At 39.7% G+C, this 23,942-nt stretch overlaps 1 non-coding gene and 1 pseudogene across 1 annotated transcript; both read right to left on the bottom strand.

Annotated features, from left to right (window-relative positions):
• Positions 1-967: 967 nt before the first annotated feature.
• LOC140699547 (formin-2-like) overlaps positions 968-23,942 on the bottom strand; it is a 72,009-nt pseudogene continuing 49,034 nt past the window's right edge.
• Positions 16,041-16,143, bottom strand: LOC140699951 (U6 spliceosomal RNA). The gene has a single exon (XR_012078177.1). It is a non-coding gene; the product is annotated as a U6 spliceosomal RNA (small nuclear RNA).

Genomic DNA, 23,942 nt, shown 5'->3' with positions numbered 1-23,942 from the left:
AGCCTTTGTGCTGCTGAAAACACATAGCAATGAATGAGAACATAAAGAGAGAAAACCAAGCCACACAGTGTGCTTTAAAAAAATTATAATATCTCTTTGGACCAGAAATAGCAGAGAAGCCCAAGTTAATAAGCAGTGTGGAGGTGAGAGGTCACTGGAGTGTGCACATGGAGGAGAAGGTAAAGATCTTGGCTTATGCAGAAATTGGTAGGGGGAGAGGTCACACAGCAGGGAATGGAACTGGACTCACTACTGGAAACACATGCAATGTAACTGGGCTCCACACTCATAAAAGGAGGATCAAAACAGCTATGGTCCACACACAGCTGTGTGCCTAGGGCAGCGAGGCCCAGTCCCTCCCTTGGCCTCTGTAGAGGCGCCCTCTGCCCAGCCTCTGCGGACGGCCCTGGCCACTGTTTGCAGGGGACGCCTGTTAGAATACACTGTTTTGGCTGTTTCCAACTTGCCGTGGCCCCTTCGGGGCAATCGCAGGAGACCCCCATGCTGGTGCCCACTGTTCCGCTCGCCCCCCACAACCGAGTAGGCAAACGGGGAGACCTGCTCGGAAGAGCCACCCAACTTTTCAGGAACAGCCTCCCACCCAACCACCCACGCAGCCCCCGGGCTCCCTCCAGCGGGCCCCTCGCTCCCAGCACGAGGAAGGGGTTGCTCCCCTGCCCCCAAGCCATCTAGACTGTTTCCAAGAGTGAGTGTGATGGTCAAACGTCTGTACACACCAGGGGCTCCACGGACACCTGCTGGTGGATTTGCTCAGAAGATGGGTGGGGAGGGGGCGCCCTAGAGGAGCGGAATACATAGTATGGATAGGGGGCTGGGGGGCGGGTAGGACGGCAGGACCATCGGGGGGACGGGGCGAGATAATGAGTTCCGGAGACTTGAGGGCGGGCTCGCAGGACGCCAGAGGGGACAGGCGAGGCGCCACCTGGGACCGCGCGCCGGCGAGGGGCGCGCCCCCTTTACCTGCGTCTCCGGCTCCATGGCCATTTCCTCGCTCCGAGGCGCTGGGACTGAACTGACACCATCTGAGCGAGCCGAGGCGAGGTTTGAAAGAGGAGGGAGCAGGCACGAAAGGGAGGGGGCGAGGAAGGCAAGAGGGAGGGAAGGCGATGGGGAGTTTGTCTTGGCCTTTTGTGCGGACACCTCCCGGATTCCGCACCCGCACTGGCCTCCCAAAAGAGACGTGGGGCCACTGAGCGAGGGACGAGGCCATCCCCCAGAGCGCCTCGGGGCCTCACGCCTTGGAGACCGCCCAAAAGGAGCACCCCCACCCAACCTCAACCCCGCCTGGAGGACGTGGGGACCGGGCTCACCTCGGGGAGGGAGCTTAGGTGAACTGAGCGGGGCGAGGGTGCTCTACTCGTCCGCGCGAGGACTGTGCAGGCTCGGGGGTTCCTAGAGTCAATCGGGCGCGGCTTGTCCAGAGCAGGCGAACTGTTGGGTCAGAATGTGCTCCTGTTCCTCTATTCTTCCTTTATTGCCCTCTTTTGTAATGGATGGATACATAGATTAAGTAGATACTTAATTCGTTTATACTTTATTCAGTATTTGAGCTCAAATACTTTATACTGTATTTGAGTCTTCTTAGTGGTTAGTCTAGGGCTTAAAATATTTATTTTAATTTACAAGAATCTATCTCATATTTATACTGACTTAATTTCAAAAATATAGAAACTTTACTCCTCTATAGCTCCATTCACTTCCCACCTTTTTATGTTACTACTGTTATACATACTATGTGTGTAATTTATATATGGTACAAACTGTTATAATTATTAGTTTATATAACCATTTGCCTTTTAAAGAACTTGAGAGAGGAGAGAAGTATATTTATAAACTATATTATATTAATCTTATTTACCCTTTATTGTTCTCTTCATTTTTTTCTGTAGATTTGAATTACCATATGGTGTCACTTCCTTACTCTAATACAAATACAGCTTTTGTTTCTACTAGTTTGTTCTCAAATATATTACGTCTATATGTCATAGGCTCGATAATATACATATTGTTTTATGTACTTCCTTTTAAAGTTAGTCAAAAGAATAAAGAAGAGATGTGCAGCTGTATTATATTCTGTGTAGATAAAAGTTATGTTTACCAGTGATTTGTGTCTGTGTGTGCATGTAATTTCAAATTATGGTCTGATGTCATTTACTTTCAGAAATATAAATTTATATTTTGGTTTAAATAAAAAAGTTTTAAATTAAAAACTAGGGATATAAATAAGAACAGTAATTTTTCTTCTAAGTCTTAAGTTTGTGTCCTCCATAACTGGAGCTATTTTTCAGCTTAGGTCACACAGAGGCACACTGTGAGCAATCAGTCTAGTGTCAACAGCATCACCTCCTACAGGCAAAAGGTAGGAGCTATCATAAATGTAACTACACTTTAAAATAAAAAAGAAATAAAGTTCTCCTTTGCACTGGAATAGTCCAAAACCCTGTTGCTGTCTCTAGTAAAGAAACATACATTCCACTATGTAGAACCAAGACCTCAAAATTAACTTCAGGTCTAATTTATCTAAATTTACTTCTCAGTCTTATGTCTAATGTGAAAAACCTAAAGACTTTTACTAGGAAGACAAGAAGAAGACACATTCAGCTAAGGGAAATGAATACCAACAGCCTGCATTCACATTACTGAAACCATCACACGGAACTTCCCACACACAGGAGAAGCTTGCTACTCTGCTGGCTGATTTACTATGGTCTTAAACAAGACGCAAGGAAATCTTTGCTCATGGTGCTATCTTCAAAACTAATCCCTTACTATATTTAATTTCTTGTAACAACATATAACGGAAAAGACTCTGAAAAGAAAATGATGTATATATGTATGCATATGTATAGCTGAATGACTTTGCTTTACACCTGAAACTAACACTGTAAATCAACTACACTTCAATAATTTTTTTAAATTCATCCTTTAATCCTCTGTACATATCTAAATAAAATAAACTCTTCAAGGCCCACTTCAAGTTTCATCTCTTCCAAACAGTCTCACCCTAAGTCCAGCTGACTCATTCTATTCAATTCCTGACCACAGGCAGCACATTTTGTGACATGATTAGATAATGCTGGACCCCATGGGCTGTTCTGTAATAAATTAGCCCTCCAGAGAACTTCTGTGCTCTCCCTGACATGGCTCCTGCTTTTCTCTGCTGTTCTCCCTGCAGAAATGGATAAACCGTGTTCCCATCAGGTCAAGAAATGGATGCATCCCTGAAAGTAACTGGGGCCCCCTCTCTTTCCAGTTTCCCAGGTTCTCTGCAGTAGCTGCGTCACTCCACTTTAGCAGTATTGACAAGACACACTCCCATCATCTGAACAAAAATCTTCCCTCACTTTTGCAAGGATGAAATTTAGTTTCAATAAAGAATTTTAAAAGACAATAAATCTTAAGTAAATTTCCCCCAAGCCCTTTTTTCTATGCTGATGGAACTTAATAAACAGAACATTTCATCTGTTGAAAATTAATACCCCTTTCTAATACATCTAGTCCAGCAGAACATAATATCATCATATTAAATGTAATATAAAGTCCAAAAGAACTAAACATCACCATCATTGTTAAATTTTTTACAATTCCAAAGTACATTTAATTAAATATAATTTTCCTAATACATCTAGCAAGGTCAAGGATCATCAGCCTAATTATATTTCCTTTTTAATATGCCATTAGGCTCTTTGCTTGTTCAGTCTTTAGCCATTTATTTTGAAGTATAAAAATAATATTCTGGCTGAAAGAGGATTTTTTACAAACAGGTTATTTTTGCTGCATTCTTTGAATTGATTGGGTATGCTCTATAAATAGTTACAGGAAAAGCACCTTCAAAAAACAGTGATTTTTCAACATCTAAAACAGACTCAGATTCCACAAATCATGTGTTCATCTTACTTATAGCCTTGTATTTTGATGTGGTTTTCTATGTAAATACATTTTAAGGCTTGCAATAGGAATGTATTCTATTAAAAATAGATGTTATGTTAAAAGTTACAAAGTACCAAACATTTATGATGCATTCCTCAAAACAAATCTAAATTGTCTTACTATAAAATGTTTGCTATTTCACACATTCTTTTAGGTCTAAGAGACAAATAGCACTGTCCAACCCAAACACACCCCTGCCAGCTACAACAGGACAAATGGACACCAATGCACAACACGAGACTTCTGCTACTCAGAGTATCACTCAGGCCATCATCCTGTGAGCCCTGAAATACCCACTGATTATGATAAGACATTTTTAATCTAAAAAATAAACATTTTCAATAAGTAAAAGTAAGCAGATTCACAGATAAAATTCATACCTCTCTTTTCCTTTTCCGACCAACCAATCTTACAGCAGCAGACAACATTTGAAGTACAGCACACATGATTTCCCAATGTCCCAACATGATAAGGGGAAGCTTTTTAACAGCAAATACTATTTCAGATAAGAATACTTAGAGGCTTTACATTATACACTCCACATAGGAACATTTAAGCAATGAATGCTTCTTTTCCCATTGTTATTATGAACTTTAACAACACACAGAGAAGCCTTTCTGGAAATTAGATGAGGGGGTGGGAAGGGATAAATTTGGGATTTTGAGATTTGCAAATGTTAACCACTATATAGAAAAATAGATAAAAAGACATTTCTTCTGTATAGCCCAGAGAACTATATTCAATAGCTTATAATAACCTTTAATGAAAAAGAATATGAAAATGAATATATATATATATATATGCATGACTGTGACATTATACTGTATACCAGAAATTGACACATTGTAACTGACTATACTTCAATTTTTTCAAAAAGATATGTTTGTAAATTTCTGTATAGACTGGAAGGTGCCAAACAAACTTAATAATGATAACCAATAAAAATAAGAACAACCAAAAATAAACAAATACATAAATAAACATTTGGCATATATGAAAATCAATACAAACCCAAATTATTTTTAAAATTATCTATTCTGATTCTGGTTTCCATATGAATAAAATACCAAACTTACACTCATATATAACAGTCCACATCCATACCTATGACTTCATGATTAAGAGAACAGACTCGAGCCAGATGGCTGAAGTCTGCACCCAAGCTCTGCCCTCTACTCTCCTGGGAACATTGTGATCCCTCTGCACCTTGGTTTTCTGGACTATACACCACAGACAATGGCGTCTACCTCACAGGATCATGAGGACGAAATGAGCTAATGTTAGATTGCTAGGACAGTGACTGGCAGGTGGTAAATAAAGCCCAGTGACCTGGAGGTTTCCATGGTTGTTATGACCGTTGTTGTCATAATCACCACTATGATTATTTCTGTTGCTGAAGCAGCTGCTACCACTACTGCTGTGTTCACCAAAATATATTTGCTCATGACCTCATTTGACATAGGATGAACCAGAAACTTCTCTCTGAGGCCATTCTTACTATCTAAATCATTCCCATGTAAACTCTCCCACTTTCCTGCTCATAGGTTCAGGTTAAATTTAAGCTTTATTTGGACATGAAAGATCCCAAGCTGACTTAGGGTCATTATCAACATTACAGTTAGGGAATTACCCTTTTGGGTGAGAGGAGACTCGGCTACATGTTTACTAGCTCTAGGGCATTCCTTCAAAATGGACAAGTGAGATAAACAATGTTTTGACTATACAGCACAGGGAACTATATTCAGTATCTTTTAGGAACCTGCAATGAAAAGAATATGAAAATGTATATATGTATGCATGTGTATGAGTGAACTATTGTGCTGTACACCAGAAATTGACACAACATTGTAAACTGACTATACTTCAATAAAAAAAGTTAAGACATAAAAAATGGGCAAATGTATATATGTGTGTGATGTTTTAAGCATGGACCACATATGAGACTGGTTTTCTATCTTCTTGATTCCTTAAGAGACAGGGTTATTGTTGTGCCAAGTTAGCAGGTTGGTGTTTAATTCTGATCTGAGTCATGCTTGTTTGCTTAAGGAGAACTGTGTCAAGTCACAGTCTGATAAACTCCCATATGCCTTCCCAGCTAATCTCATTATGATTCATATATCTCAAAATGCAGAAGGGCAAGCTAAGAAGTCATCACAGAACTCAAATATAGATTCTATGAAAAGTATGAAATCCTCTGTCTTTGGTTCCTTGGAGGAGAAAGGGTTTAGAAATACAAGAGATCCATCATCGTAGCTACTCTAGGCATCCAGAGAACAACCTCTTTCTCATTCTACCAAACAGCAGTGTGTCCAGCTAAGCAATCTTCTGTTATCACACTGAAAACATCTTTTCTGAAAGTAAAAACAGCACAGCCACCTCCTTAAATCGCAGTGCATTTGGCCACAGTCTTACTTTCAAGAAGAGGACAGATCACAGAAAATTATTTGGCTATTTTGAAATATTTAAAGAAAACCAGAATTTGCAGCTTTCATTGTATATAAGAAGAATAGCTTGAAATAATTCTATAAACACATTCCAAGGCATTAAGGCTATTCATTTCCCTGGAAATGGATCATGAGGTACTAAAATGTTTGCACATGAAAAGAGGAATTACAGGTCACACAATTTGAACTGTGCAGGTCCACTTACACACAGATGTTTTCCAGTAGTAAATTCTGCAGTACCACATGATCTGAGGTTGGTTGAATCTGTGGACGTGGAAATGAGGATGTGGAGGGACTCTGTACATGACGGGCTGACTATAATTTACACAGAGCTTTCTGACTGCACAGAAGGCTGGTGCCCCTAACCCCGTGTTGCTCAAGGGTCAAATGTATTTGCATGCATCCTTTAAAATCTCAAGTAGATATAATGGATAGATTTTTCTTCCAAATACAACACAGGTAAATAAAACTAGCTTTCTTCAGCAATATAACACTTTGCAGCAGATTTTTCTCTCACCAACATATGGAAAAAAAATTTCTTATCCCTCCAAAAACAGACCTGACAGAGCTGAGTACAAGACCCAGGCCAAAGAGATGCCGAGCAAGCTCATGACAAGTCATGATGGAGACTGTTCCACAAACCCTCTCTGAGACAGAAGGTCAACAGCAGTGTCACCATCAACAGGTGTACATTACAGGACTGGCAAAGTCTTACCCCCACTTTATGAAATGTCCTAGTGACAGGGTGAGGCGACTGTGCTGAGATGATGTTCAACACAGATGCACTGTTCGTATGCTGAGGCCATCCCATGCCAACTAGTTGAGTTTGAAGTCTTAATGATTTGGACATGAATCTTATTCCAGTAAGCTTAGAAATGGAATGTCAAAACCATGAAATCCCATTCTCATGGACAACATATGAGGCATCTGCCTTATTTCTGTTCACTTAACAGAAAAAGTGTGATGGGAGATGGGAAGGGCATGGTTTGCCTTTTTGAGAGTTTCATCTCTAGACAAGAGACATTTCCTATCATATCTGCCAGCTCGTCAGGTGACAACCCGGCTGCTTCCTTTTTCATGATGCCTGTGCTCCCCGCCTGTATTCCTTGCCCAGACAGATTTTCCATCTCTGAATCAGCCCAAGAGAAGAGACATGAAGACTCAGTCTAAGCGTGCTGTCTGCAATACACCATAGAAAAGATTTTTTAAATGTTTCCCTCTGGCAGAAAAATGTGGTTTTCCATTCACCTTTATTCCACCAACAAACTCACCTTGGCCATATTGATTATTATGAGATGAATGATTTTTTTTAATCTCTTAATCATTATTGGGCATAGTCACAGATATTTATAAAGTCCTCCTCCTGCAGTCAGCTGGCTTATTTGTTCAACAATACTTATTCAGTGCCTACAATATGCCAGGTTTACCATAGTTTCTGACCTAAATTCACCAGCAACCAGCTGTACCACAGTAAATGGTTCTGAAAAACTGAACTGCATAATATTTGGATTTGCATCATTCTCAGATTAACGGAAATGCCTGGGGTGAACTGCCCACCTACTCAGATAGAGGTTCCATGCAAATCCATTCCTACCTGCCTGGATTTTGGAGCATCTGTCTGGTAGGGGTTGTCTGCTCTGAAATAAAATATTGAGAGGAACAACTGTGGGTCGCACGTCTAGCTACAGATTCCAGGTTAGAGGCAGAAATTCAAGGAATCACATCACCCCATTAGTTGTGGCTCATGTGGGGAGACTGCGCCAGGAGAACACTGGGGACTTCAGGCCTCACTTCTCTCCCTTTCCCTGACCTGAAAAACCTGAGCTGCTCACCACTCCTTCCTCTGTGCGCTTCCCCCTCCCCTGCAAAGGTGGGAAAGGTAGCCACTCCCCATTTCAAGGTGAAGGAGGGCCGCCAGTAGCAACAGCTTCCATCTGGGCTCATTATTCTGGGATTTTACTACTTTTTCCTGATGGTTTACTAAGGACCGGGTTCCTTGCTTGGTTTTGTTTGTTTGTTTTTGCTCACTGTTACCTTTCTTTCCATCCATACTAGCACTCAGATGGATTTCAGTCAAGTGACAGTTTATTTCTAGACAATGTATTCTAGAAATAAGCAACTTCTGGGACTTTGAAAATAAGCTTTGTGAGACTAAGAGTGAAATAGTCAGAATATTGTCACTTGGTGGAGATGATTATTTGCTGTTGTATTTGGGAAACTCTTACTTAAACACGTGCTGTAAAATTCTATCCTCTGCTATCTGTGCAGGTTACAGAGCCCAGAAAATTATTTCAAAGATTTTCTGTAAGGAAAGTTTACACTTATGCCCCAAACACTGTCCAACTTCAGAAAACACATGGGTACTCACTTGTTTAGCCTTGGTCTTTGTGATGGTATCAGAAATAATTTCTTCCTCTCCTTTATAGTAGTTTTGGAAAATAATTCCTCAAATCCGTGACTATCTATGGATGGCTCTTCAATTTTTTCCCAAATAAGTGAAACACTGGAGTCTCTAAAGTTAAGCAAAAAACCAGTAAGAGAGACATCAAGCCAAACTCCAAGACATCATGGGGAGCATGAACAGAAAGGACAAGGAGGAGAGGGTAGAAGAGAAAACAATAGTAATTTTGGAAAGAATAATTTCCAGGAATTCTCAGTCATCAAGTCATTATGTAAAAACATAAATGGAAAACCCCTCTCAGGATGGCTATCAAGGCAGGAAATGTTTGCCATCTCACAATCTCAACTGGACTCATCAGCTTTGTGGATTACTCAAGGGCTAAAACGCAATCATTTTATGACCCACAGTGTCCCCTCCCTCTTCCTACCACTGCCCATCTTTCCACGTGACCTGACTTCTCAGTGACTGCAGACTCACGTGGTACCACCTAAAAAGGGTAGATCCATTTTTTTAAAAGCAAAAGAAAAACAAAACAAGACAACTTCATATAACGCATACGGATGAAGTGAGTTTGGGTCACAGTTTGAAATGATGCATCAGCATATGTAATTGACTTGGCAAATTATTCAGAGAGCTGCAAAGCGTGAAGTATTCAAAATATATAGATTCTTCCCCTCAGAATGATTCAGTGAAGAGAAAATAAATATGAGAAATGAGAATGAGCCTGGTAAATATCCTATTTCTAACTCTGTGAGACACCAGACAAATTTCAAAGAATCCTGAGAACTTAGGACAAAGAAGTCCAGTAAAATTTAAAGTGTATGTTTTGTCTCCCACCAGCACATTCCACAGCCACATCACAGCACTGTCCCAGAGATCAAGAACATAGGCTATGGTCTGTGCATTGATAAGCAATACACCAGCAGCATACCTAGTGGGAAGCAAAATGTAACTTTTATAAAAATCATATAAATGTATAATTTTATGACCTCACGGTGTTGCTGATCTTCTGTAGAAGTACCATGAAGTGCTCAGAACTAAATCATTTCACTCATGGAGTGTGGGTGTGTGTATTTTTGTGTAGCATGTTTCTGAAAAGACTACAGCAAACAAAATGGAACAGTAGCAATGTGCCTTAAAAGGGATGCAGAAAGCATCCTCAAGACTCAGTTTGTCTAAGGATTTGATTCACTTTTATAAGCTATTTGTCAGTGAGGTTCTGCAACTAGGCAACAGAGCCTGCATGCTAAGAAAAATATATGCCTCTATGTTTAAAAAGTCAATCAAAAACTATATAGACAGAAATCTGCACATTGACATATGTCATTTGTTTTATCCTTTGGATACTTCTGGGAAAAAGTCTAAAATTTTAAATAGCAGATTGCTTCATGGAATACTGATGTAAAAATCTACAGGCAAGCTTTAGAGTGGTACTTGGGAATACATTAAATTGTCAATTTCCCAAAAGTTTGAAAGGAAAATGCTTCCCTCATATTGACAAATTGTGGAAAGACGGACTCCCGTTCGTGTTACTTTTTACTGTGTAGCTGAATTCTGGTCCAACAGAGAGGCTTCATTGGCCGACAGGGTTCTATTGGCTGTTTCCTACTCCCTTTGTCCTGGTTCATCACTAATCCAAACAAGCCAGTTGGCAATGGAGGAGGAAGACATCCACACACTTGCGGTGCTGGTGGTGGGAGAGGGAGACCTGATCCAGGAAGCAGAGGGGCTGGTGGGGGTAGGGGAATGCCTGTTCCAGGAGGGGGGTGGGGGAGGGGCTGGAGGAGGTGGAACCCCCATACCTGGCAAAGGAGGAGGTGGGGGATTCCCAACATCAGGAAGAGGAGGGGAGAAGGTATCCCTACACTGGGAAGAGGAGGGGGAGTAAGGATTCCCTCACCAGGAAGTGGAGGGGGAGGAGGGATCTCCACTCCAGGAAGAGGAGGGGGAGGGGGGATCCCCACTCAAGGAAGTGGGGGAGGGAATGGCAGCATCTCTGTACCAGGCAGAGGAGGAGTCGAGGGGCCTGCTGTACTGTGCAGAGCAAGCCCTGTCATGCCAGAGCATATCCCATGTCATGGGAGGGGGGGCACTGGGGCCAGGCCAGGCATGGAGCTGGAGGACTGTGTACAAGGCAGAGGTGGTGGGGGTGCGATGTCACGGCTGTTTTCAAAGGAGGAGCAAACAGAGTGCTCCTGGCTGGCTTCAGACTCAGTATAAGAGAAGGATGGGAAGGCTGAGCCCTGGCCGTTCCTTGACCATCAATTCAGGGAAAGGGTAGAGGTGGTGGAGTCTGGCTGGACTGATGTGTGTTGAGCTGTACAGATAATTTGCCTTGGAGACACAATCAAAGGTATCTCTGAACAGAATTTTGTCTGAGGTCCAGAAGGTGAGGACGGCACCGCTGAGTCTCCACTTTCAGCCCCAGGTGGGCCTGGGGGACACTCTGGTCGGGCACTAACAGAAGGGAGGGTCAGAATCCTGCCCTCTTCTTTCGGGGATGTCTGGATTGACTTTGCCTGTCAAACCCTTTTCTCCTAACCTGAGAGCTTCCAGACAGACGTCTTCTGAAGGTGCCACTGCATTCTGAACCCCGTGAGGGCCAGTTGCCACCTCCATGTCCACAGCAGGGTACTACTCCTCTAGTTCAGCTATTTTGGTCCTCAGATCCTCAATGGTCTGTTCCAGTTGCTGAATGACAGTGGTCTGACCCTCAGACTTCATGTCAGAAACTTCCTGAGGGGCAACAAAGACATCAGAGATAAATATAAAAAAGGAATACTCAAAATGCCAAAAAAAAAGATAAAATTAAGCAAAATATATCTGTTTGGTTATAATACTTTCAAAAGATCCCTCCATGGGAAGATACTATCAGTATTTGTATGTGTCGCCTCTTCTCCACCCTCAGATTTCAGAGTGGTGACACACATTACCATAAAGTCCTAAGGTCCTTGTCTAATCCTTGAATGAAATCATGGAAGACAAGTAGACCCCTGAGGAGAGGGGAGACAATTCTGAGTGACGAACCAACTTACTTCCAAGATACGCTACTCTCTTCCCTGCCTGGTAACACCTGGTACTAGAATGTTCCCTAAAGACATTTTAGATTCTAAGTTTTAAAGTTAGTCACTTCCTTTAAGAGGTAATCTCTAAAAAGATCTTCAATAGGATCATGTGAGATACTTGTGATTTATATGGCCATGGGCGTATGTCTTATGTGCATGAATACAGCTTATATCATGTTCACTCTAATTCAAATATTTGACCCGAGGCATTTCAGAAAGTGGTACCTTGGACTCTCCACAATTTGTCAAGGTAGCTGAGAGCAACTGTGCCAACATATGAGTCACCCTCACATCCAAATGGTGCCCAGCTCTCCCAAGGCATGCAATTTACCAGAACAGTTTAAGGGAAAAAATGCTTTGCTACCCAAATCAAAGGGGAAAGCCCTATGGGTAAATTAAATAGGAATAATAGATGAGTAAAAATAAAAGAGAAGGAAGAGGAATGGGTAGAGAAAAAGGAGGAGAACAGAAACAAGAGAAGGTACCAGAGAAGGCAGCACAGACTCCAGCTGTGCGAAGCTGCAGTGTCAGGCAGCTGCTCACACAGGCTGGGAACTAACTGCTCAGTGGGGGCTGGACTGAAAAGATGAGAGGGAGCGAGTTCTCGTGCTGCGAACTGTTTCTCCAGAGCTTCCCAGGGCTTTTCAAAGATGATCCCAATAGAGGCCGCCGTAAAGAGCCACAGCCCACAGACACAGACATTACTATCTTCCCCACGTGGAAGCCTGAAGCTGACCCTGCACACCTGCTCTTTATCTACTGAGGAAGAATAGTTAACAGGTAATATAAATATGATATGAAGTGTGAAACTAAACTTGTATCTTGCTTGTCAAAAACTAAATCAAAAACAAAACAAAATAAAAAAAAACCCTATCAAATCTCTTTACTATTTATAAATCCAAAACAAATACCTAACCCATTTGCAGTGGAAAAGCTACGGGCAGACAAGACAGAAATGCATATATTTACTATAAATGAAGTATTTTGGTGCTATGGGTGTATTTGTTCAAAATCTTCAGAAGTAGTTTTTTTTCTAACGGGAATAGGAAAGGTCTAAGCTTAACAGTCTTAATCCTAACCCATTACCTCTTCCCTAAAAACGCTGTATTTACTACAACATTTCACCTGCTGAAGGTCATTTATGCTGCTCAATGAGAGCTAAAGAGAAGCTGCACCTTCAGAGACACGGCCCTGCCAGGAGGCCCTTACTGCCCTGTAATCAAAGAACAGCAGGTAGCTCTTACTGCACAAGGAAGCTGCAAGGGACGCTCATTTACTGTGCAACTAATTAAGGAATATAACACACCTTAAACAGGCAAAATTGTGAGGCTCTTATTATTTATATGTAAATGTAGGTATTCATACCTATATTTAAAAAAAATCTAAGTTACTATTTTTCACCAATGTCTACACACAAGACTACAGTATTATAATCCATAGTTTGGGAAATTAGGCCATATATTCTCTAAATAGCCCATAGCAAAAGGAATAACTTTAATAAACAATCACTAATATCCTGAGAGTTAATTCCACTCTCCAATTACAATGCTACAAGAAATCACAAGCCAAAAATCTAGCTCCCAAATTCATCCAGAAAGTACAAATATTCAAAATTTCTTCCTGAACCTGCATTAGTAAACTATATAGAGTATTTTCATTTTTCCAGAATAGCCTTAAAAGTGACCATTAATAATTAATAAGTATTTTTTGAGTTATCCTAGAATGTAAATAATGCTCTCATTTTCCCTTTTATGGGAACATATAAAAAATTACTTGAGGAAACACATTCAAGTAAATTCTAGTAAAGTTTTCCAAAACTCAATTTAAAAATATATTTTTATTGAGGTATAATAAAAATAGAATATTATGTAAGTTTCAGGCATACAACAGTGACTCACAATTTTTAAAGGCTATGTTCCACTTACAGCTATTGTAAGATATTAGCTATATTCCCTGTGTTCTACTATATATCCTTGTAGCTTATTTGTTTTATACATAGTGGTTTGTATCTCTTAATCCCCTAAAAATATTTTGCCCCTCTCTACCTCCCTCTTCTCATTGATAACCACCAGCTTGTTCTCTATATCTGTGGTTCTGCTTCTTTTTATTATATGCATGTTTGATTTATTTTTTAGATTTCAAGTATAAGTGGTTTCATACAGTATTTGTCTTTCTCTGACTTATTTGAATAAGCATAATAAATTCCAGGTCCTTCCATATTGTTGCAAATGGCAGAATTTCATTCTTTTTTATAGTTGAGTAATAGTCTATTGTGTGTGTGTGTCAGTGTATATCATATATGGATGCTGAATCCAGTCAAAAGCTTTTTCTGCATTTATTAAAAAGATCATATGGTTTTTATTTTTCAGTTTGTTCATGTGTATTACATTGATTGATTTGAAGCTGTTGAACCATCCTTGCATCCCTAGGATAAATCCTGCTTGATCATGGTTCATGATCCTTTAAATGTATTATTGGATTCACTCTATTACTATCTTGTTGAGGATTTTTACATCAATGTTCATTAGTGATATTGGCTTATAATTTTACTTTTTGTGTGATATCTTTGGTTGTGGTTTCGTGGTGATGCTGGCAAGGTCAGGAGTGTTCCTTCCTCTGAAATTTTTCAAAATGGTTTGAGAAGAATAGGTTAACTCTTCTCTGAATGTTTGATAGAATCCATTTTTGAGGCCATTTAGTCCTGGAGTTTTGTATGTAGGGTTTTTTTTTTATTATTTTTCCCTTTATTACTGACTCAGTTTCATTGCTGGTAACTGGTTCTGTTCATATTTTCTATTTCTTCCTGGTTCTGTCCTAAAAGATGGTACGTTTCTAGGAATTTGTTTATTTCATCTAGGTTGTTCATTTCATTGGCATGTATTTGTAGTAATCTCTCATGATCCTTTGTATTTCTGTGGTGTCAGTTGTGACTTCTACTTTCTCATTTCTAATTTTATTGATTTGGGCCCTTCTCTTTTCCTTGATGAATATGGCTATGGCTTTATCAATTTTGTTCATCTTTGCAAAACCAGCTCTTAGTTTCATTGCTCTTTTCTATTATTTTTTAAGTCTATATTTCATCTCATTCTGCTCTCATCTTTATGATTTCTTTCCTTGTACTAACTTTGGGTTTTGTTTGTTCTTCTTTTTGTAATCCTCTAGGTGTAAGGTTAGGTTGTTTATTGAGATTTTTCTTGTTTCCTGAGGCAAGCTTGTATCACTATAAACTTCACTCTTGGAACTGCTTTTGCTGTATTCCATAGGTTTTGGATCATTATATTTTCCTTTTCATTTGTTTCCAGGTATTTTTTTAAATTTCCTCTTAGAGTTCTTCAGAGATATATTGGTTGTTTAGCAGCATATTGTTTGGCCTCCACATATTTGTGGGTTTGGGGTTTTGTTTGTTTTTTTTTTTTTTTTGGTAGTTTTTTCTTGTACTTGATTTCTAGTCTTGTAGCACTGTGGTCAGAAAAGATACTTGATATTTAATTTTTCTTAAATTTACCCAGACTTGTGGCCTAGCATCTGATCTATCTTGGAAAATGTTCCACGTGCACTTGAACAGAATGTATTATGCTTATTTTGGGTGAAAACACTTTGGGAGTGAAAACACACTCCCTTTCAGTCTGTGTGTCTTTAGATCTGAAGTGAGTCTCTTGTAGGCAGCATATATATGGGTCATTTTTGTATCCATTGAGCCACTCTATGTGTTTTGATTGGAGCATGCAGCCCATTTCCATTTAAACTAATTATTGATATGTATGTCCTTAATGTCATTTTGTTAACTGTTTTAGGGTTGTTTTTGTGGGTCTTTTTTTGTTCCTTTTTCCTTCTTTTGTTTGCTTCTCTTGTGATTTGATGACTATCTTTAATGTTATGTTTGGATTCCTTTTTTTTTTATGTACCTATTATATATTTTTAGATTGTGATTACCATGAGTTTGTTTGTTTTTTTTTTAAATTGAAGTATAGTCAGTTACAATATGTCAACTTCTGGTGTACAGCCTAATGTCCCAGTCATGCATATATATATATATATATATTCATTTTCATACTCTTTTTCATTAAATGTTATTACAAGATATTGAATATTGATATTCCCTGTGCTATACAGAATAAATTTGGCTTTTGAAATCTATTTTTATATATAGTGCTTAAAATTCACAAATCTCAAACTCCAAAAAATATGGAATGCTTCACATATTTGCATGTCATCCTTGTGCAGGAGCCATGCTAATCTTCTCTGTATCATTCCAATTTCAGTATCTACATGCTGCCAAAGTGAGTATCCATGAGGTTTTTATTTAGCATGCAATATATACATGTGATTGTTACAAGTTTGCTGACCTCTTAATTTCAAATGCATTTTAAAAATCCTGCATTTGTACTCTCTTCCCCTCATGATTATTGTTTTTGATATAATATTTTACATCTAATTTATTGTTTGTATCCCTTAACTGCTTATTGTGGATACAGGTGACTTTACTACTTTTGTCTTTTAACTGTCCTACTTGTGTGTGGATGATTTCCTACCTTTACTATATGTTTGCCTTTACTGATGAGATGCTCACTTTGTGGGCAGTGTATCTGTAGTTGTAGGTTTTTCCCTTTCATCAATTTAAATGTTGTGTAACTCACTTCTGGCCAGAAGACTTTGTACTGAAAAGTCAGCTGATAGCCTTATGGGAGTTCTGTTGTTTGTTATTTGTTGATTTTTCCTTGCTACTTTCAATATTATCCATTTATCTTTAAGTTTTGTCATTAATTTAATTACAATATGTCTTGGTGTGCTCCTCTTTGGGACTCTTGTGCTTCCTGGACTTGGGTGACTGTTTCCTATCTCAGTTAGGGAAGTTTTCAGCTAGTACATCTTCAAATATGTTCTCAGTCCCTTTCTCTCTCCCTTCTCCTTCTGGTACCCCTATAATGTGACTGTTAGTGTGCTTGATGCTGCTCTAGAGGTCTCTTAAACTATCATTTCTCTTCATTCTTATTACTCTTTTTTCAGTTAAGCATCAGTGATTTCCTCTGTCTTCTAGCTCACTGATTCCTTCCTCTGTATCATTTAGTCTACTGTCGATTCCTTCTAGTGTATTTTTCACTTCAGTTATCATATTCTTCATCTCTGTTTGGTTATTCTTTATATTTTCTAACTCTTTGTAAAAACTCCTTTCTTGTTCTGTGAATCCATTTTCCTCCCAAGTTTCTGATCATCTCTACCATCATCACTCTGAACTCTTCCTCAGGTAAACTATCTCCACTTCACTTAGCTCTTCTGGGGTTTTATCTTGTTGCTTTGTCTGGAACATGTTCCTTGCTGCCTCATTTTGCCTAACTTTCTGTTTTTATTTTTATGTGTCTGGTACAGTAGCTGCATTTCAGGACCTTGCAGAGGGGTCCCTCTGCAGGAGACATCCTGTGTCCCAGCAGCACACTCCCCTCTCATTATGCAAACTCTATGCTGTATGTTCCCCCTATGAGGGATGGATCATTCTATTGTGGTGGGCTGGCTATGTGGGTAGGCTTCATTGATTCCTGGTCCACTTAGATGCCAGGTTCTGCCTTGTACACAGGCTGCTGGCCACTTGTTGGCAGAACTGGGTCACAAGAGAGCTGACTGCAGAAGCTGGGGAAATGCTGGGGCTAATACCAGCTCACTGATGAGCAGAGTCAGGGTCCAGGTGGCCCCAGGGTTGTTGCCCACCAACTGGTGGGTGACCAGGTCCTGGGGCAACTACCAGAGGAAAGATGACAAATCTATTTTATTCAGCATACTAAGTATTTTATTTTACATATCACCAAATTTGACATTATTTTTTTAAAATATTGCTTCAAACCTGTAAATTAGCATAAGTGGTAGAGTCTGCCATCCACTTTGGCTGAACAATTGTGTACAATAAGTTAGCCAAAATTCTTTCATTTCTGTATAATCTTACATGTGGGTGATGTTAGTTATTTCTTATAAATTGCTTGATCACTTGAATATCACAAAATACAAGCTGCCATTAAAAATAATACATTCAACAAAGTATTTTCAAAATAAAGAGTATCTGGTTCCCAGAAAAAGAAACATTACTATAATATTAAGGCCAAAACTATCAAAAAGAAAGCTAAGATATATTCATGGAAAGCTTCTGCTGAAAAGTTAAGTTTGCTCATCTTTGAAACTTCACTATGTTTCCTATGTAATTCATTTTCTCTAATATTCAGATTTTCAAGTTCTGCTAAATTCTAAGGCCATATTACTGGCAAGTTAGGATACCTCTAGATAGCTGTAAAATATGAATTCTACTCTTCACAGACACATACTTATTTCTTAACTCTTTATTTCTCAAGCTGTAAATTCTGACCAGTCTTAGGTTTTGGAGAAAACCAGTGAGATTCCAGATTTCCAATAAGCTAATACATGTTATTATTCTATAGGAAAATAAACTCAGATTTTAAAATAGAATAAGATTATGCACAGAAATAAAGTACAATAAATTTCAACTTTGAAAAGGATTTACATTTCCCTGATAATTAGTGATATTAAGCATTTTTCCATGTGCCTATTGATCATTTGCTTGTTTTCCTTGGAGAATTGCTTGTTTAGGTCTTCTGCCCATTTTTGGATTTGGTTGTTTGGTTGCTTCGTATTAAGTGGTATGAGCTGCTTATATATTCTGGAGATCAAGCCTTTGTCGGTTTCATTCACAAAAATTTTCTCGCATTCTGTAGGTTGTCTTTTTGTTTTACTTATGGTTTCCTTTGCTGTAAGTTTAATTAGGTCCCATTTGTTTATTCTTGCTTTCAAAATGTAGAATAGATAAACAACACTACACTGTATAACACAGGGAAATATACAAAAGATCTTATGGTAGCTCACAGAGAAAAAAATGTGACAATGAATATATATATATGTTCATGTATAACTGGAAAATTGTGCTCTACACTGGAATTTGACACAGCATTGTAAAATGATTATAAATCAATAAAAACGTTTTGAAAAATAAAAATAAAATAGTCTCAAAGGTAAAATTCTTAAGAAAGAAAAATATACAAATTCTTGGGAAAAACTCAAATTATCACAAGGACAAAATAAATAAAACTCTCCTTTGCAATTCAAAAAGAAAATTTCAACTTTGAAAAGGAATTTCAAGAAATAAGGGAATATCAGAAAATACGGTAACTGGTAAATAACATACCTAGGGTGCCTTAAATGAGAACATTTTATGGAAACGCATTTCTCCCAGAGCACTAAAACAGCATTTCTGGAATCCTTACAAAGGAAACGATGAGCTATTGAAATTGTGATATTTTTGAACTGGAATGGAAATGACAAATCACTTCCAAACCCTTCACTGCCTAGATGCGAAATGTGAGGTGGAGAGGAGAGGGATAAGTCAGAAATCATAACTGGCTGGGTAACTTTAAACTCCTATGGCAGCAGTTGATAATCTGATTGATGGAAAGGTTAAAGTCACCATCATTAGTGAATGACCAGAGTGGAGGTAATAAACAGCATGTTTAGGAAAGGAGTCAGAAAAAAATGGAAATAAACAGCCTTTCTGGTTCCCTCACATCTTCTGAATTTTCTCTCCCATGACCTGCGTTGTGGCAAGGTCCTGCACTATACTCCAAAGCAAAACATTCCTTAAGTGTCTGAGTTAGTGCAAGGAAGGAAAACAGTCTGTCACAGCTTCCCTTCATTGATGATCCACAGAAACAGCTTAGTGTCTCACCTCCCAGCTGCGTCAATACCCAACTAGCCTCCAACATCATAAAAGTTCCAAACAACAAAGCTCACAGAAAATCAAATGCAATGGCTTGGGAATGTTACCCACAGGGGCAGAGCTATACCTTCTGACCCTGCTGCCACTTGGCTGGAACTGCTGTCCTGGTGACCCTCGTGTTCTCACTGCCAACACTACAGCTCCAACTTAGCCTTTATAAAGACTGAGAAACTATTTCTCACTCCTTCCTTCTTAAAATCCTCTCCTCACTTGGCTTCTATAATTTTACACTCTCTCTGCATTTGCTTCTCTCTTCTCTCATTTGAATTTTTTTGGAGTACAGTACCAAACTTGTAGTAATTCCCAAGACTCTGTCCTTGGCCCACAATCCTCTCTTTCTGTGCTAGAGGAGATCAACAATTTTATCATCTTAAATCTCTCATCTCTGTACTGCTGATTTGCAAGTTTTCCCCTCTCAACAATACTTCACTTCCATATTGTGACTGCATAGTTATGATTGCTATTTTGTTAAATTTTATCTTTTATTGAGGAAAAATTGACATAATATTTCTATTTGATTACTTTCCTTTTTCTTTATATTTACAATGCATCTTATCCTATAAATAAATATCACCTCACTGCCTTGCACTTTCTCGAGGCTTGGCAGTAGCTTTGAATAATGTTTCTAACTTATTAGCTCTTAAACTTGATGTGCAGCGGAATCCCCTGGAGGGGTTGTTTACTCACAGACTGCTGGGCCCCACCCCCAGCGTCTCCAGTTCAGTAGGCCTGGGGCAGGGCCTGAGAATTTGCATTTCTAACCAGTTCCCAGATGATGCTGATGCTGTTCCTCCAGGGACCACACTTGGAGAACCAAAGCCTAAATTTATACTCTAGATATGGTTACCAAATACATTAGTTCAGCCTTTGGCTGCTACTTTTTCTTTATCACATCAACACTTTAGTTCAGAATCTCCCCACTTCATAATTGAGAGTTTTAGGATCTGGTCCTCCTGATTGGTTCTAGTCTCCCTCTTCTTATCATATGACATTTTCTCACAAGGTCCTTAAACATGAGTTCATCATGGTACATCCTTGCTCAAAGACTCATGGCTCTTATGTTGAGCATAAAACATTATAAATACTCTACCTGGCTCATAAGGTCTTTAATAGCCTGTAAAAAAGTGGATACCCTAATTACCTCCCCTGCCTACTGCCAAGGGCTACTGTGAGGGTTCAATGGGATACAGTCGGCTCCCCTTATTCAGTTATGTTGTATGAAGTCAACGAGAACAATGAATTAGTGAGCACTGAACCGCTGCTTCTGGGGAAAAAGTGCTCAGTTCCCACAAGCCTCCAGCTACATTTTCTAAAGTCACCTTATATAATATAATAAATATATTTAAATTGTATTAAATGTATACATTGTATGTAACACACACTTTCTCTGTAAGGCACTCCGCAGCCCTCCTGCACCTAGGACACTGAACAGCACTGCAGCCCTATGCTTGGGGCATTTTAAATGGCCAAGTCATCAGCAGAAAGCACAAAAAGGTGGAAAATGTGGCACTAAATAGGCAGCAGAAAAGACATTTATTTACAGAATTAGCTGAAGCAAGAAGGCAGAGTGTTGCTTCATCCCACCGTGGCTGGGGAAGACGCACGCCAGGTGACTCAAGTTTTTCACCACTTTGCGCATGTCTGCAAATGAAGTAAAGGGCCTGCAAGCAGTGGTTTCAGGGCTGTAAATAAATTCTAGCTAGTTGTCAGGCTTACAAATACAGAATCTCTAATTGATGAGGATCAACTGTGCTAAGAAGGCAACTCTGGAAGCCAGAGTACTGCTCAGACATGACAATAATAATGACAAAATATCAGTTAACATTTTGAGTGCCTACCATGTGCCAGGAGTTCTTCTAAGCACTTCATGAAAATTAATGCATTTAAATCTCACAGAAACCTATGAGACAGGAGTTATTACTATCCCCATTTTGTAGATGAGGAAATTAAGGCATAGAGAATAAAAAGCATGGCTGAGGTTCCCCAGTTAAAAGTGGGATAACTGGGATTTGTGCCCAGGCACACTGGCTCAGAGCCCAATACTCAATCACTATGTTGTGAATATAAGCAAACTTTCCACCTCTCCCCAGTAAGCACCTCTGCTTGAGTCAGCGTGGTCACCAGTAAGTTTATTCATTCATCAAACATTTTCTGATCTGCCCAGAAATGTCAGGCACTATGTTAGATACTGGAGGGGCAAACAGAATATGGAGAGTCTTAGCTCTAAGGAACCCTACTGCCTCTGAGACATGCATGAGGCGCCAATCATGGGAAAGTAAGGCAAGTGTAGGGATCCCAGAAGAGACATCAAAAGGAGTCTCTAGACTGAGGCCTCTCTGGGAAAGTGTCTAAGAGGGAGTGAAGTTTGACATGAGTTTAGATTAAGAAATAGAAATTCAGTGGATTAAAAAGGCCACTAGGAGTGCAGAAGAAAAAAAGTGTAAAAGGCAGGCAGGAAGAATGCTAAAGTTTTCAGAAGACCTGCCTGTCTTTTCAAGGCTAGAACAAACTAAACAGGCAGGAAATAGCAAGGGATGAGGCTAATGGCAAGGGATGGCAAGGGAAAGCCTTGCCCGTCAAACTCCGGAGTCTGACTCTTCTCTCAGAGCCTATGAGCAGTCATCAAATGGGTCTGAGCAGACATCGGATACAAATAAATCTGAATTTCAGGAAGAAAGTTCTGGAGGACTGTGGGGGAAAGATCAGGAGGGGTTGGGACTGGAAGTGATGAGATCTGCTGGGAGACAGCTGTGGTGACCCGACACGGCTGAGGCTGGGCTGGGGCTGGGCTGACACAGGGCTGTGGGGCTGCGGGGTGGCAGGACGGGCAGGAGCACCAGAGGGGGACCGAGATGCTGGAGGAATGGAGTGAGCAGCCTCTCATGGCCCCAGGACCCTTGCACCTGTCAGTGTCCTCCCTGCCTCAACACCACATTCACTTCTACTTCTATATCTTCACTCTCTTCTCCATCTGCAATACTCTCTCTTCTTCCCTCCCTCTGTTCAGAAGTGATGACTTTGAGGACTTGATCTAAGTTGCACCTTTCCTAAAAAGCTGTCCTTAATTACAATTTCCCAACAGTTCCCTTTTATTTTAATTCTGTAGTGCAACATACACTAAATACCTTGACAAAATCACATCACATCAAGCAAATCATTTCATATATACAGAAAAGCCCAGGACCTTACAATTCTTTGTATTTCCTTCTGTACCTACCACAACTACCTTGCACATAGAACATCAACAGATGTCCAACAAAGTTCAGTGAAAGATAAACATCCTTTATAAGCTAAGAACTTTTATCGGCCAGTTATCAATTTAGATCAGCTGCTTGAACAATTTGCCTTTCTCCCCAGATCATTACCAACGTTGCCCAACAGAAAGGAACTTCATACCCTCTAAGGCTCTGTAGAGCAAACACACCGATTCATTTCACGGTAAGCCCTATGGCCCCGGAGCAAAGAAAAACATTGTGTGACCTCTAATGCTTCTTTCATATTCTCATCTCAAGTTGTAACTGCTTTCCAGGTGCCTGCTGCTTTTCATTCTTAAAATTGACAGAATAGTTTCTCTTATTTCTTTATTTCTAACACTAAAATGTCTAATTTTTTTCTCTTAGAGTTTCCATAAAATAAATACTTTTCAGAAAAATCCTGTCTGCTTCTTAATGCATTATATTGAACACTTTGCCAAAGTGTTACCCATTTTCAAAACTGGTTCCTCCACAAGGGTGTCCTTGTGTCTCTGCCCTCCCCAGCCACGCCTCACTCCACTCTCTGAGGCCACACCTCGCCCTCCCCAGCCACATCTCATCCTCCCCACGCTCACTGAGCCAAAGTGTTTATCAAGCACCTAAGAAAGAGCAGAGTCTGAGGTAAACTTCAAGGAAGAGTAACCCGTGTTTTGGGGCCTCAGCCACGCCTTTGCCTCTCTTCTTGAACCCCTCTGTTTCCTACTCTGGTCTATATTTTAGCTGTATGCTTGTCTTGTGAATTGTGGTTTTGTGGGTTTATAATTAAATTATATGGATTCTATCCTTTTTTGCCTTACAGTTTATCAGGAACTTAACATTAAACAATGATTTTTCCAACATTTTTATATAACTAATAAATTCTAATAAAATTCAAGTGACTTGTTTTCATGTCTCCATTTCTATTTCTTCAGAATTGTATTCCCCACACCTTTCTTTTGATCTGAGCAATTCTTTTTTTACTCTTTGAACCTGTCTCTGCCAAGACACATGTGAGTAGTCCCTCAAGTACCACTGACCAGGCTGCTCCTCATTAGTCACATGTGTTTCCTTGATTTC

This window comes from Vicugna pacos, chromosome 11 (assembly GCF_048564905.1).
Source record: "Vicugna pacos chromosome 11, VicPac4, whole genome shotgun sequence".
Taxonomy (NCBI): Eukaryota; Metazoa; Chordata; class Mammalia; order Artiodactyla; family Camelidae; genus Vicugna; species Vicugna pacos.
The sequence above is the reverse complement of the archived record's forward strand: the minus strand, read 5'-3'. Positions and strand labels throughout refer to the sequence as shown.